This window comes from Glycine max, chromosome 17 (assembly GCF_000004515.6).
Source record: "Glycine max cultivar Williams 82 chromosome 17, Glycine_max_v4.0, whole genome shotgun sequence".
NCBI lineage: Eukaryota > Viridiplantae > Streptophyta > Magnoliopsida > Fabales > Fabaceae > Glycine > Glycine max.
In genome coordinates this window covers 19,560,379-19,575,566 of record NC_038253.2, presented here as the reverse complement: position 1 = coordinate 19,575,566, position 15,188 = coordinate 19,560,379, and the positions used below count along the sequence as shown (strand labels likewise).

Here is a 15,188-nt window from a genome sequence, read left to right as displayed (position 1 = left end):
AAATGTTGCCTTCAACCCATCTCTTCTCTTGTAACCTCTACCCTCCCCTTTAATTTATTTTTCACTAACTTCACTTTGGCAATTTCATGAACTATGCAAAACAAATGTGGATTTCAAAGGAAAGGGGATACCTAGGTCAATGACATACTTAATCTCAGTGTTTCGTCAGTCTCCTTCGTATAAACTAATTTAATATACTAATAAAGAATTATAATAATTGTTTCTTCTATTTCAATTATGAATTAATAATTTAATCTATGTTCTTATCTAGTTAATATTTTTGTTTTATTTTCTGTCTATCTTGGCAATGAACAATATGTGGTTGCAGTTGCTTTAACTATCAATATTGTCATTCCATTATTTATTTTTTATTTGGACTGATTATATTGATATAATTGGATCTGTAAGAAATACTTTTGATTTTAGAACTTACCTAGTCATATGAGGTATTCAAATTGTAGATTTTCATTTTGCAATGACAGAGCAATGGCATCTCATATTGTTGGTTATCCACACATAGGACCCAAGAGAGAACTTAAGTCCGCTTTGGAATCTTTTTGGGATGGAAAGAGTAATGTTGATGATCTGTAGAAGGTGTTGCTAACCTTAGGTTAGCCCTTTAGAAGCAGATGGATGATGCTGGAATAAAGTATATTCCTAGCAATGCTTTCTCATACTACGATCAAGTACTGGACACAACAACCATGCTTGGGGCAGTTCCACCTAGATATAATTGGAATTGTGGGGAGATTGGGTTTGATGTTTACTTCTTGATGGCAAGAAGGAATGCATATGTACCAGCTATGGAAAAGACCAAATGTTTTGACACAAACTAGTAAGTGAATCATCACCCATTTCTAAATTTTAGAGTTTTAAAAACATGATTAAAATGAAAAGGTTAGTATATGAATAGAGATTTTTTTAATGGGGACAAGGGACTTTGAAATGTTTAGTGTATTTAAATTAAATATAAAAATGAAAAATTGAATATGTCAAATGGTTTGTTATTTGTCAGTTCTGACAAACTTATAATCCCTTATGATGCAGTCGTTACATTGTTCCTGAATTAGGTTCAGATGTTAAGTTCTCGTATGCATCACACAAGGTTGTGGATGAATACAAAGAGGCTAAAGTTGTAAGTTCAAAGATAGCTTTAGCACAACTATCATACATTTGATCTATTTATTACTTGTTGCTGAGAAAACCTGCTAAGGGTGTTGAGAAGTCATTTTCCCTAATTGACAAGATCCTTCTTGTCTATAGGTATGGTCTTAAAGTAGTGATATGTTCTTGAATCATATATTAAAGTTGCTTCAATCATACTTTTTATTTAATGTAGGGAAGTTATGGCTGAACTAAAGGCAGCTGGTGCTACTTGGATCCAATTTGATGAACCTAACCTTGTGAAGGATCTCAATGCCCACCAGTTACAAGCATTTACTCATGCCTATACAGCGCTAGAGTCAAGTTTATCTGGTTTGAATTTTTTAATTTAGACATACTTTGCTCATGTCCTTGCTGAAGCATACAAAACACTCATCTAAGTGCAATCATTCGAGCCCTTGTTGTGTCAAACCTCCCATCATGTATGGTGATGTGAGCTATCCCAAACCCATGATAGTTTTCTGGTCTTCAACTGCTCAAAGATTGACCAAACGACCAATGAAGGGAATGCTTATTGGCCTTGTTACTATTTTGAATTGGTCCTTTGTTAGAGATGACCAACCAAGGTATGAAAATAATCCTTTAAGGTTACTGATGTGCCATTATTTTCTCCTATTTCTTAACCCTTTTTACACCATTTTAAGTACTGATTAGTCTTAATTGTCAAATTAATTAGGCAGTTTTATTATTTGGGCCCATTCAGCTAATTTGATGTTTTTAATCTAATTTCAGGAATTAATAAAGCATTAGGCTTGAATCTAGAATTGGGCTTGAACTTGAAGAGGGCAGACTAATTTATTCTACAAAATTAGATCTTATCTTATCTTATCTTATCTAGATATTATTTAGATTTGATCTCATCTAGATATTATTTCATCTAGATCTTATCTTATCTTATCTAGATTTGATTTGATTTTACTTATGGGCTTGGATTTAAAACAGATTTGTAAGCTTTGGGGCTGAAAAACTATATAGCAGCACCAAGGTTCTAGTTTAGCTCTCTCTCTCCTCTCTCTCTTCTATTTTTCATTTTTAGTTTTAGTCTCTCTTCTCTTTCTCTTTTATTTTCGTTTTTTACAATTCCAGTTCAGACTTTTAGTTTTATCAATAAAATTTCATTCTCTATTTGATTAATAGAAGACTAAGTCTCCAGCGTTGTTTTCTCTTGAGGATCAAGCACAATTCTCTTTGAGGTTCTATTATTACTGTTAAATTCTATTTAGTTTTTCCTCTTCACTAATTACTCTGAATTTATTGCTATTAATTCATGCATGCTTAGTGCTTGATTAATTGTCTCTGCGCTTAATTTACGTTCATGCTTAATGATCGTTTATGAGTGTCATACCCTAATTTCGTCCGGGGACCATCCGTTGTTGGGATGCGACCCTCGTTTGACCACTTCGAGGTTTTTGGCACCCATCGTTAGGCAATTTGTGAAGTTCCGAGACATGCCGGAAGCCAAAAGAAAAGCGTCGTAGCACAATCCGTGAAGTTCCGTGACATGCCGGAAATTAAAAGGAAGTGTTAGTGCGCAATCCGTCAAGTTCCGTAACGTTCTAGAAGGCAAAAAAGGGATGATTACGTAATTCGTAAGGTTCCGCAACATTACGGAAAGAAAACAAGTATCGTTATGAAATTCGTAAGTTTCCGTAACTTTACGGAAAAAGAATCACCAAAAAAAGGTTGGGGTGTATTTAGTAAAAATGGGGGTTCAAATAGCAATCAGGCCCACTTGGGCCTTCCAGGATGTTCCTCCAGAAGGAGGTTGCTTCTGGAGGAAGCAACCTAGCTCGCTTGGGCAAGCTAGGTGGCAAACATCTCCTTCCTTTTCCTATAAATAGGGGAAGGAGGGAAGAACAAAAATGTTCAGCCCTTCTGGTATTTCGAGATCACTTGAAATTAGTGAGAAAAATTATTTCCATGAAGAAAATCCAAACCGAGGCACTTCCGTAACGTTTCCATGGGTGATTTCGCGAAGATTTTCAACCATTCTTCGTTCGTTCTTTGTTGTTCTTCAGTTTTCAACCGGTAAGTTCCCGAAATCGAACTTTTCAATTCATTCTATGTACCCTTAGTGGTCCTCATTTGTTTTCACGTGCTTTTATTTTCATTTTATTTACTTTCCGTACCCCCTTTTGACGTGCTTTAGTCATTTACTTAAGTCATTTTCTCCCCTAATCAAAAATAAAATAAATTTCCACCGATCATTTGAATTGTAACATCCGTTAATTTCTGTTAAAATGAAATCCGACCGTTCGGTCATGCCGTAACCACGTTGGAAACCAAAAAGAGGTAAAAATAATAATATAATAATCAAAATTATCTTTTAGTAAAATAAGAAAAATCAATCAAACGTTTTTTCTTTGGGATTTCTCTTTCTTAATCGAATCGACTAATAACCAAAGTGAAACTAAGGCTAAAATCAATTCATAAACCATACTTTTGTCATCGCCTAAAAAAGCCATTTTTAAAGGTCCAACGCCTTGAAATGGTCTTTTCCGCTTTTATTGGTTAAGTGTAGATTTCTAAAAAGCCTAAAATCAATATGTAACTTTGTTACCTCTTTCAAAAATAAAGAAATCATTAATGGTCCAATGCCTTAATGTTTTCTTACTTTTCAAAAGAATCGAAAGATTGTCTAATGGTCCAACGCCTTAAATGACCTTTCATTAAAAAAAAACATATCTTGCAAAAAAGGATAAAAAATAACTTAACCAAAACGCTTTGTTCACAAAGAACTACGTAGGTCTGATTTTCTCATCACAATTGAGGAATACATAGGAGCAAAGGGAAACACCCTTGTCGACCACAAAAAAATAAAAAACATAAAAAGGCATAAAAAAGACATAAGAACGTAAAAAGGGAAAAATATAAGTTGAAGTCATATTTGCACATTTGATTAAAGGCTGTCATCTCTTGTGACGGATGCGTGGGGTACTAATACCTTCCACGTGCGTAAATACAACTCCCGAACCTTTCACTTAAGTTCGTAGATCACGTCTTTTCCGGTTTTTCTGACATTTTCCTCAAATAAACGTTGGTGGCGACTCCGCGCGTATTCCTTTCTTGGAACACGCACCCGCGAGTCACGCGTCGCCCTCCCGCCGAAGGGTAGGTTGCGACAATAAGTAATTGGTGTATGTGTCGCTTAATCACATAATGAATGCCTTATGTTAAATTTCGCTTACTAATTTAATTTAGGGTTGGATTAAGTGGTTGAACTGATAAAGGATAAACTCTCGTAACCTAGGATAAGAGACTTGCTTGTGAATCAAGGGGAAGCAATGTATTTTAATTCTGATAATTTCTAATTCAATTTTACTCGCTGTTTAATTTACAAAAGCAAACAACCCCCCCCCCCCCAATTTGTTACTCTTTCCTACTATCTGTTATGAACATTTGGTGTATCATTGCTCGTTGGGAAACGACCTAGGATCACTTCCTAGTTACTACATTTTAATATTTATTTGATTCGGGTACGGCCTCAATCAGTTACCATGCTAGTTTAAATGATTGTTTTGCTGGATATTTGTTATTAGATTTGAAACATGCTACAAGGATGAGGTGGAGGATCTTGAGAAAGCTAGTATTACTGTCATCCAAATTGATAAGGCTACTCTAAGAGAAGGTTTACCTTAGAGAGAGTCTAAGGAGGCTTTCTATCTAAACTGGGCTATTCACTCATTTAGGATTTACCAACTATGGTGTGGAGGACACTACTCAGGTTCAGCTTCACTTCTCATGTTTCAATCTTTATTAATGATTACTCAAACTTATATATTAATATTAATATAAATATTAATATATCGTGATGTTTCACAGATTCACACTCACATGTGCTACTCCAACTTCAATGACATCATTCACCCAATCATAGACATGGATGTTGATGCTGATGTGATCACCATTCACACTCACATTTCTCTTGACCTCCAGTTAAGATAAGAAATAATAAAATCCCAAACACAATTATCCAATAATCAAATTGAAGTGCAGAGGTCTCCCTTTTAAGGTACACTAAATCACAAGTCCAAACTAGCAAAATATCTCTCATAAAGAAATTATATTAATTGTTTTTAAAAAAACAATTATATTAATTAATTTTCCACATTACTCATGCCACAAATTCATTTAAAACATTATCTAACATTAGAAATGAACTCCTCAACATGTAGATTCTATCACAAAAATTAACACCATCAAAATTCAACAAAAAAACATTTATCTTAAATTAAACACAGTTGTTAGACACATTCTAAATTCACTGTTTTGGAATTTTTAAAATTTTAAACCTACATTTTTTAATAAAAAAAATTCAGAGAGCAAGCTCAACATGTCATATATCACATATAGTTTTCAAAATTTAATAAATTGAAAAGCAACACATTGTTTATAATTAAATGCCTTTGTTTTTTAAAAAATAGAGTTTCCACAAGAAAAAAAAATAAATGCAAAACCACATTTTAAAACTTTGGGAAAATTACAAGGCACTCCAAATGGTCAAATACGCATCATATATTTTGTGAATTCATAATTCTCAAGAAAATAATGTTTTCATATTTATTTTCTTGATTGGACAATGTAATACCCTAATTTCGTCCGGGGACGGTCATTTGCTAAAATTTTCATCCTTGCTAGTCGAATTGAGCTGCTTGACGCTAGTTGCCGCGCAATACGAAAGGTTTTTTGGCGTTTCAGAAAAAAACATGAAAATACCTGAAGGGAAGGGCAAAAGGGTCATTTCAAGGCTTTTTTAGACCCCTGGCTCGCCCAGACTAGCCTTTGGCTCGCCTGGGCCACCAAGATAACTTCATGGTGAAGTAAACAGCTTGCCTAGGCGAGCAAGGTTGCTTTAGAATGAAGTAAGCAGCTTGCTGGGGCGAGCTGTCATGATCCTAAGCGGCTTGTTTTGCTATAAATATGCGTGAAGAGGGTTTGAGAGAGAGGTTTAGAGGTCCAAAGTTCCAGCATTGAGAAAAAGAAGAGAAAAGAAGAAGGAAGAAGAGAAAAAGAAGCTAAATCGCCGCCGAATCGCGACTGCAATCGATTTCTACATCGTTCTTCGTTCTTCATTCGGTTAGTGCATGTTTTAAGGATTTGAACATGATTCATAGACCCTTAGGGGTCCTCTCTATTGTTTTGTGCATCTTCATCTCCTTCTCCTATCATCGGTGATCGCTTTTCTTCTGTCAAGTAAGTTTTAACCGATCGTTAGTACCGCAAGTTATCTTTAAAAAAGGATTGAAGGTTAATAAGCAAAATCAAAATAAAACCAACTTATTTCATCAAAAGAAAATCAAGAGATCGTTTCAAGGTCCAACGCCTTAAAGATTCTCTCCTTTTTTCAAAAAAATCAAAAGATCGTTTCAAGGTCTAATGCCTTAACGACTCTCCCCACTTTTCAAAGTTTAAAACATCGTTTCAAGGTCCAATGCCTTAAACGAATTTTATTCGCAATTAAAATCAGTCCTTCAAAAAACATAAAATCAATGTAGCACACAAACATTCAGACTTAAAGAACTACGTAGTTCTGAGTTCCTCATCGGACCTGGGGATACGTAGGAGCGAGGGCAATACCCTTGTCGACCCCAAAAAGTAAAAAACATAAAAAGGGAAAAACATAAAAAAAAATATGAAAAGGGAAAAGTACACAATTTTGAATTCATGATTTGCACACTCGATTAGAGGCTACCGTCCCTTGTGACGGGTGTGTGGGGTGCTAATACCTTTCCCATGCGTAAACAACTCCCGAACCCTCATTTTCAAAATATGCAGACCCTTTTTGGTTTTTGTAACGTTTTCCTCGAATAAACATTGGTGGCGACTCCACGCGTTTTCTTCACGACAAGACGCACCATTTTTTTTTCAACTCGCCCTCCCGCCGAAGGATAGGTTGCGACAGACAAAATGTGGTTTTTAAGAAAGTAAATATTTAAGAATATTTTGCAAACTAGTTAGGATTAACCAAAAAACATATTTAGTCCCATTGATTTATCAAACAATTTTATGGCCCCGGTTTTCAAAATCTGTGGTCCATAATTTTTATAGAAAGAAAAATAATACACTTGACGGATTCAACAATTCCATTAAAAAAATAGTGGTCAAAACAATTTTTAAAAAATTCCTAGTGACTCTAGAGGCCCCAAAACAGCAGGGAGTCATCTCAAAAACTAGAAATCGTGCACAATAATATTTATAAAAATACAAACCATATGCAGCCCTAACATAATAAACAAGTATTTTTCAAGATTTATAGCATTTTCAAGATACCCATGACCCAAACGAGTCCCCAACATCACTAGAATAAGAAGAAAGCAACATGGCATAGATGAAAAGAGGAAAACCCCTCCATACCTAGGAGCTACAAGTTAAAAAATGGAGTTGGGAGTGAGAAAGAGCACTTGGGTGCACTTTCTAAAATTGTTTTTTTGAAGAACTGTCTTAGAAAATGACTTTCTAAAATAGTTATTTACAAAACCATCTTCAAATCCTCAATTTCTTTTTACATTTTTAAAATAAAAAAAATATTCTAAGATTTTAAGTCGGTTCAAAAACCATCGTGGAATGGACCAAATAACTGACTTGAAAATGCTTTATTGTAATAGTGGTGGTCACAAAGAATACCCAGGAGCAATTGTTATAAAAAAAAATTAAAGAAGTGAGCTTCTTGAGCTTTGAAGATGAAGAGCAAAGGAAGAAGATGAGGATAATGAGTTTACTTACCCAAAACTAAGCAAGAATTGGCATCCAAGCTTCAAAACCCCAAGACCCAAGCTCTCCAACACACAAAGGCAGCAAAAGAATTCACTCTCCCACTCTTCCTCAAAACCAACGATAGTAAGGGGCATGAAGCCTCTCAATGTTTATTTTATAATTGTGGCTGAAACCATAAATGCGTATGATTAATGGATCTTTGGGTCCATTTCATACAGATCGAACAATTTTAGTTATCTTAAAATTTTCTTTATTTCATTAGGTCTTTAATCACATCATTTTAAAATTATTATAAACTTATTTGTAAGCTATTTGGACCATTAAAAATATAAGTTTTCATTTTAGTCAAAAGTTCTACATATTTACCACAATGTTATTAATGAGTTGATCAAAATATTTTCCATTGACTTTGACCAAAATGAGTGTATCTTTGACTTTTTAAATTTTGCAGTTCTCTCCATAAATTTTCAATGTCAATACGTACTTAACAATTATTAAGTAAAACTTATTTATTTTTCATGCTTTTCCCAAATTACTCAAAGCAAATATTTTACTTATTCAAAATGAATAAACCCCAATTGTCATATCCTAATTTCGTTCGGAGACTATCGCTAAATGATATTTTGATTCTTGCTAGTCGGATTATGATATTGGGCGCCAATTACAGTGCGAAGCAAGGAATCACTCACTGTTTTGATCAAGAAAACAAAAAGATACCAAGGAAGGGAGCAAAAGGGTCTTTTTTTTATTTTTCTAGACCCTAGATGTCCCAGGCTAGCATCTAGCTCGCCTGGGCCATGAAATAGCTTCATGTCTAAGCAACCAGCTCACCTGGGCAAGCTCATTCCTTCAAAGCTAAGCATCAGCTCGCCTGGGCGAGCTTCAACCGCCCAAAATGGCTTTTTCCCTATAAATAGCCATACTAGGGGGTTTTAAGGGGTTCCAAGGTTTAGGAGTGGAGAGAATTGAGAGAAAAGAAGGAAAAAGAAAGAGAAAGAGAGAAAGAAGAAGAAGAAACGAAGCTGAGGCACCACTGAATCGCGACCATGATCATTCCCTACATCGTTCTCTTGTTTTGTGTTCCTCGTGCAACAATTGGTTAGTTTTGTTTTTAAGAGTTGAATGTAATCTATGTACCCTTAGGGGTCCCCTCTGTTATTATGTTCATATTCATCTTCTCCATCGATCATCAGTAATCTCATTTTATTTTGCAAAGTTTAATCCTAACCGATCACTAGTGCCGTAAAAAATTTGTTGTCTTAAAAAGATTGAAAGCTAATAAACAAAAAACCAAAATAAAAAAAAAACCAACTCATAACTAACTTTTCTCCATCCAATATCACTTGAGATCGTTTCAAGGTTCAACACCTTAACAACCTTTTTGTTTGTAATTAAAATGAATCTTTCAAAAGCATAAAACCAACTCAACACACAAACTTTCTCACTTTAAAGAACTACGTAAGTCTGATTTCCTCATCGTACTTAGGGATACATAGGAGCAAGGGCAACACCCTTGTCGACTCAAAGAAAATAAAAATAATAATAATAATAAAAAGGGAAAATACATAATTTTGAAGTCACGTTTTGCACACTCGATTAAAGGCTATTGTCCCTTGTGACGGGTGCGTGGGGTACTAATACCTTCCCTATGCGTAAACAACTCCCAAAGCCTTATTTTCAAAATTCAAAGACCTCTTTTGGTTTTTTCTAAAATTTTCCTTAAATAAACATTGGTGATGACTCCCACGTGTTCTCATTTTGGAAGACGCACTTTTGCTTTTCGCTCGCACGCCCATTGTAGGGTAAGTTGTGACAGATGGCAACTCCACTGGGGACGTGCTAGAGAGTTAAGCCATTTGATTAGTGTGCAATTTTATCGTGACTTCTTCTTTATTTATGTTCCCTTTTCTCTTTTATCTTTTGTTTGGTCCATATTTGTGTATAACCTTTGCTATGTTATTGTCTTTTGGTGTGTATCTATCTATCTATTACGTTCGTAGTTAGGAATATTTTTGTGCCATTGAATCCTGTGATAGACGACATGTCACGTACTTGATTAGTGATGATAGTCATATAATTAGTGAGATAGATCTTACTTCTCTTTACCTTTTGATCCATGCAAAGTTTAAGGATGCTCCAAGGACTACCTAGAACTCATCGTGGTCTCTATGCTTTTAATAAGTTTTATTTGGTAATAGTGAAGTGAATGTGAACTTTTTACCCAGGCAAATTTTTTTATCTATATTTTTATATTTTTTATTTATTCATATGTATATCGGGGTAGAGGATGTCACATTATGCATACCTAAAGATAAGAGAAAAATTCCTCCAACAGGAATGGATTAAGGAACTTGGAATGAGAAGAAGCATGACAAAAGTAGATGATAACAATTTTAGTTATACCATGTCTACAATGCTATCCAATACATGTGATTGTAATAGCTCCTTGTAAATGGAGCATATATATATATATATATATATATATATATATATATATATATATATATATATATATATATATATATATATATATATATATATATATATATATATATATATATATATCAATTAGTGGTTAGGAACATAAAGATGTTTTGTGGGAAACATCTCAATAATTTGAGTATACATACAAGTCAAAATAATAAACACATTAATATCTTATTGTCCAAAATTATTTTAAATAACATATGATGAATCAACACATAAATATCTATAAGAAATTTGACATTAGATAAAGATTAACAAATAAATATTTGAAAAAGAGGAAGTTGTCCTATTAAAAACAACTAATGTAAAATATAATAGCAATATTTTATATTAATTTATTAATTTTAAATTAAAGGTATACATTATATTTAACACATAAATATTTGTTTGTGTCTGCATATATGTCACTTTTTCTCTTTTAGTTCATTTTTATTCCTTATAAGTTCATTTTTTTAATCTCCATAAGTTTTTTTTGTCTTTGTATTTTTTTTTTTTGCTTTTAATCTTTTTGACATCATGATAACTTGTCATTATGGATGTGACATTATTGTTGACTTTATATTTTTTATGACGTGATATTGATGTGGTATTTTTTTTCATATTTGTAATTATATTTACTTTTTTTAATAGAAATATTAATAAATATTTGTCAAATGTTTTTAACTTTAATCGTTGACCTTTTCTTTTAAATGATGAGAGATTTATAGTAAGCCCTATAAGAAGAATAGGGAGAGGATAAAGGAATACAAAAGGGCGAAATGCATTGCAAAGGCCACCCAAAGGGAAGGTAATAGAGGATGATGACCATGGGCCTGTGGTCAAAGAGCGTATAAGAAAAACAAAGAAGAAGCTTATACCTTTGTGTGGAAAAATCTAACTAGATCCATAAGTGTGAATATATGTGTATGAAGGTTTTGATGATGCTAAAGATAGAAGCAACACAAGTTTACTTCAAGTCCAAATCAAGATCAAGAGAAAAGATACGCCTTAGTCTATTTTTGTTAAAAGAATCTCATAATGATTGAAAAGGTTTGGCCTCAAAACATAATTTTTAAATTAATTAGAAAAAGTTTAAAAATATTTTAACATTTCTGAAAAAGGCATTTTTTTCTCTGGTAATCGATTACCAGCTCCTGGTAATTGATTACCAGAAGCAAAATTGTTTTAAAAAGCTTTTTAGGAAGTTTGAAATTTGAAATTTGAAAGTTGAAAGTTGTAATCGATTACTGTTTGTATGTAATCGATTACCAGTAATGGAACTCCCTAAATTCAAATTGAAAAGGCATGATCCCTCATTACATAATTGTGTAATCGATTACCAAATATCTGTAATCGATTACCAGTGAGGAAATTTTAAAAAATTGCTCTGAAAAGTCACATCCCTTCATGAGTTTTTGAAAAGCCACCAGGGGCCTATAAATATGTGACTTGTCTACGAAAATCTTCAGAGTTTTTCAGAACCTTATTTTTTTATTCTCTCAAAAACAAATCATTGGCCAAACACTTGTAAATCATTTGAGTATTCTTCTAAGAACTTCAACATGTATCATCTTCTCTAAAAGAAAGAAAAACATCTGTACTTTCTAAAAAAGAATTGTTGTGATAAAGAGACTGTTTGTCTCATTGAATTATGAGAATCCTGAACACAAGGGAGAGGGATCCCTAGGTGGTTTAGAAGTTGTAAAAGAGTTTTATAAGGATAGTGGAAATCTCAAGTGGGTTGTTTGAGGACTGGACGTAGGCACGGGAAGTGGCCGAACCAATATAAATCGAGTTTGCAATCAATTTTGCCTTATAGGTTTAAAGAACATCGATTAAATTGATTGTTGCTTCTTCTGCATTTTAAATCTGTCATATATCATTTAAATAGGGGATTAAAATTTGTTAGTTGAAAAATTTTAAAGCTTAATTCACCCCCCCCCTCTTAAGTTATTGAGACCACTTGTCCAACAATAAGCATTTGTAAAAAAAAAAATAATAACAAGATCTACCTATCAAAACTTCAACAAAAATTGATAACTTATATTCAGTAGCTTTCTTTGTATATGGGTTGGTTTAATTATAGATACTAACGTAGTAAAACCATTAAATATTATTAGCTTAAATATATTTTTCTGCAATTCTTTTTTTTCTTGTAATTTAGTTTTAGTTCCTACAAATTAAGGGTGTAAGCAAGTTGGTTGGTTTGGCCAAACTTCTGAACCAATCCAATAAAATTTTAACGGATTATTTTGGGTCGATTTTTCAAGAAAAAAATTAAAACACAATCTAAATCAATCCATTTGTAAACGTGTATTGGTTGAGTAAGGACAACAGGTTAATAAGGCAGGACTCAAAGAATGCAACCATTCTTTGTTTCCAATAGTCATATCTTACACCCTTCAAGAATGGTGGCATGTTCACAACTTGTCCTTCGTCTTCCATCTTTCTTCTTGTGCTCTATCAGGAGCTCAACCCAAGAAGTCGAGCTTTGATACCAATTGAAATAACAAATATCACATTATAATAGGGGTTGGATAATGTATTAGATAAATCTTAAAGCTTTTTCGAAAGATAGAGAGATTTACAAAACAAGTTTATCATAGATGTAAAATGAATGTTCTTATCAAGAGCATCCAAACATTAATAATAGGTTTTTGCAAAGATAGTTTTTACACTATGCAATGTGAGTTTTTACAAGCAATCACAATCAATTTCAAATTCTACCTAGAAAATGAAACTTAGGCACCCAACCCTAGGATCCTTAGTGAATCTAAGCCTAAGAGAAACCTACTCTTAGCTTTAAATTAGAAACAGCTATTCTAGCATGCAGTAAAACTCTTGCACATCCAATAACAATGTGTAAAAAGAACATACAAAGCATAGTCAAGTAGAGATACAACTTTTACGTTTGAATGCAAGAATAAAAGACTTGATTGAATGCACCTCTCTTGATCTCAAGTGTATCTACAACTCACTTTCCTTTTGAAAGCTCCAAAAAATGAAAACTGAAGTTTGTGAGTTGTAAAAGTTCATTCAAAAATATTTTTGAAAGTGAAACAGTTATAACTACGTGTAATCAATTATCTCATGAAAGTAATCGATTATATTTTCCATTTAATCAATTAAAGTGTTCTTCCCCGATCTTGGAAAACATTAAAGAACAATATAATCGATTACAATCTTGATTTAATCGAGTAAAGTGTTCTTGATCACTTCTGGGAACACTTTAAAGAATGATATAATCGATTACTATATCCTCGTAATTGATTAAACTAAAGACCCAAGAAAAAAAGACATGGTAAAAAAGAACAGTGTAATTGATTATGAATATATGGTAATCGATCAAACCAGAGCTATGAACTATTTGCAAGTTCTCAAAGACATGTATAATCGATTACACACAATGATAATCGATTGAACCAGTGAGTTATATAGCACTGAAGATGTTTCTTATCTTAAAAACTATCTTCTTACTTCAATATTGTGATGCATGATGTACACACAAATAGACTAAGGATAATAAGCAACAAGCAATACAAATGCCACTTAATAAGGAGTTAGGCATGTAAAAGCCCAAAATCTTCTTAGTCTTGATCTTCATGTTGCTCCCCTATCTGTAACAATCTCCCCTTTTTTGGATTTGATGATGCCAAACTTTATTTGCCATTGAGTGAATTTGGAGAGGCTAGAAAGTAGAGACTTCTCTTGAGACACCACATGAAATTTACTAAACACTATGGCCAAGAATAGTTTCAAATCATGTCATATCATCACCATAGTAGAGTGGTCGAATGAATAAGAATGTATGTCATATGTCAATGCAATTTGTCCCCTTTTTGGCATAACAATGACAAAAAGCCACAAACCACATAGAGTAAAAACAAACAACAGAAGGTGTGAGCGAGGAAAAGAGCAATAGACATTTCATTCATACTTTAAGTCATTACAACCATCATAAAAAATAGAACATCCACTAAAAAAAGAACAACTGGAAGAACATGATTAACAACAAAAGGCAATGAAAGTCAAACAACTAAAAGCGAAAACAAGCACCACAACACATCTAAGCATCATCCTCATCAGGGTTAGGAAGGTTGCTAAGGCTGAGCCTAGTTTTTATGTTTTCCAGCCTAGTATTGATATTAAGGAGTTGTGTACTTCGGCTGAGTGCTCTTGATGGAGGTGAAGCATGACATCCAACTTCTGAATCATAAGAGATTCAAAAGGACTCCATTAAGGTGCAAGCTCATGTTGAGCTTCAACTTCATCATCCTCTTCCATCTCATCAACGTTTCCTGCAGTAGGGCTCTCCAACCATTATCCATTCATGGTTAGCATACCTCATACCAAGCTTCTTGAGATGCCTTTTAGTTATCTCACTAGAGGCTTTGGTGTAGTCAACAATCTCATTAGAAACATCAACCTAAAATTAATCAATGAATCTAGAGGCAAGCACAACATATGGAAACTCATAATCCACAAGGCGACGATATTTAAGCATGATGTCTTCAATTAGGAGAACTCAATTCATCTGAATTTCAGATTTCAATCCATAGACTATTTGGAGATCATCATCGGTCACTTGAGCATGATTGCTTGACCTTGGTTTGAGAATGTAGGTGATGAGGTAGACAATCATCCTGTCTTCAGTAGTTAGCCCTCCAACTCCAAGCCAATTTCTTAGTCTCCTTGTAGGATCAAGAAGCATTCCACTGTAGGTTTGCATCATGTTGTAGCCATCTACAGTTTCATCATATTTTCTGACTCCACCCATGTCAAGACCAACAACTTCCTTCCACACAATAACATCTATCACCATGTCTACTCCATTTACAATGGAT

At 33.6% G+C, this 15,188-nt stretch overlaps 1 pseudogene; it reads left to right on the top strand.

Annotated features, from left to right (window-relative positions):
* Positions 1-486: 486 nt before the first annotated feature.
* Positions 487-5,109, top strand: LOC106796653 (5-methyltetrahydropteroyltriglutamate--homocysteine methyltransferase-like; annotated as a pseudogene).
* The last annotated feature ends 10,079 nt before the right edge of the window (positions 5,110-15,188 follow it).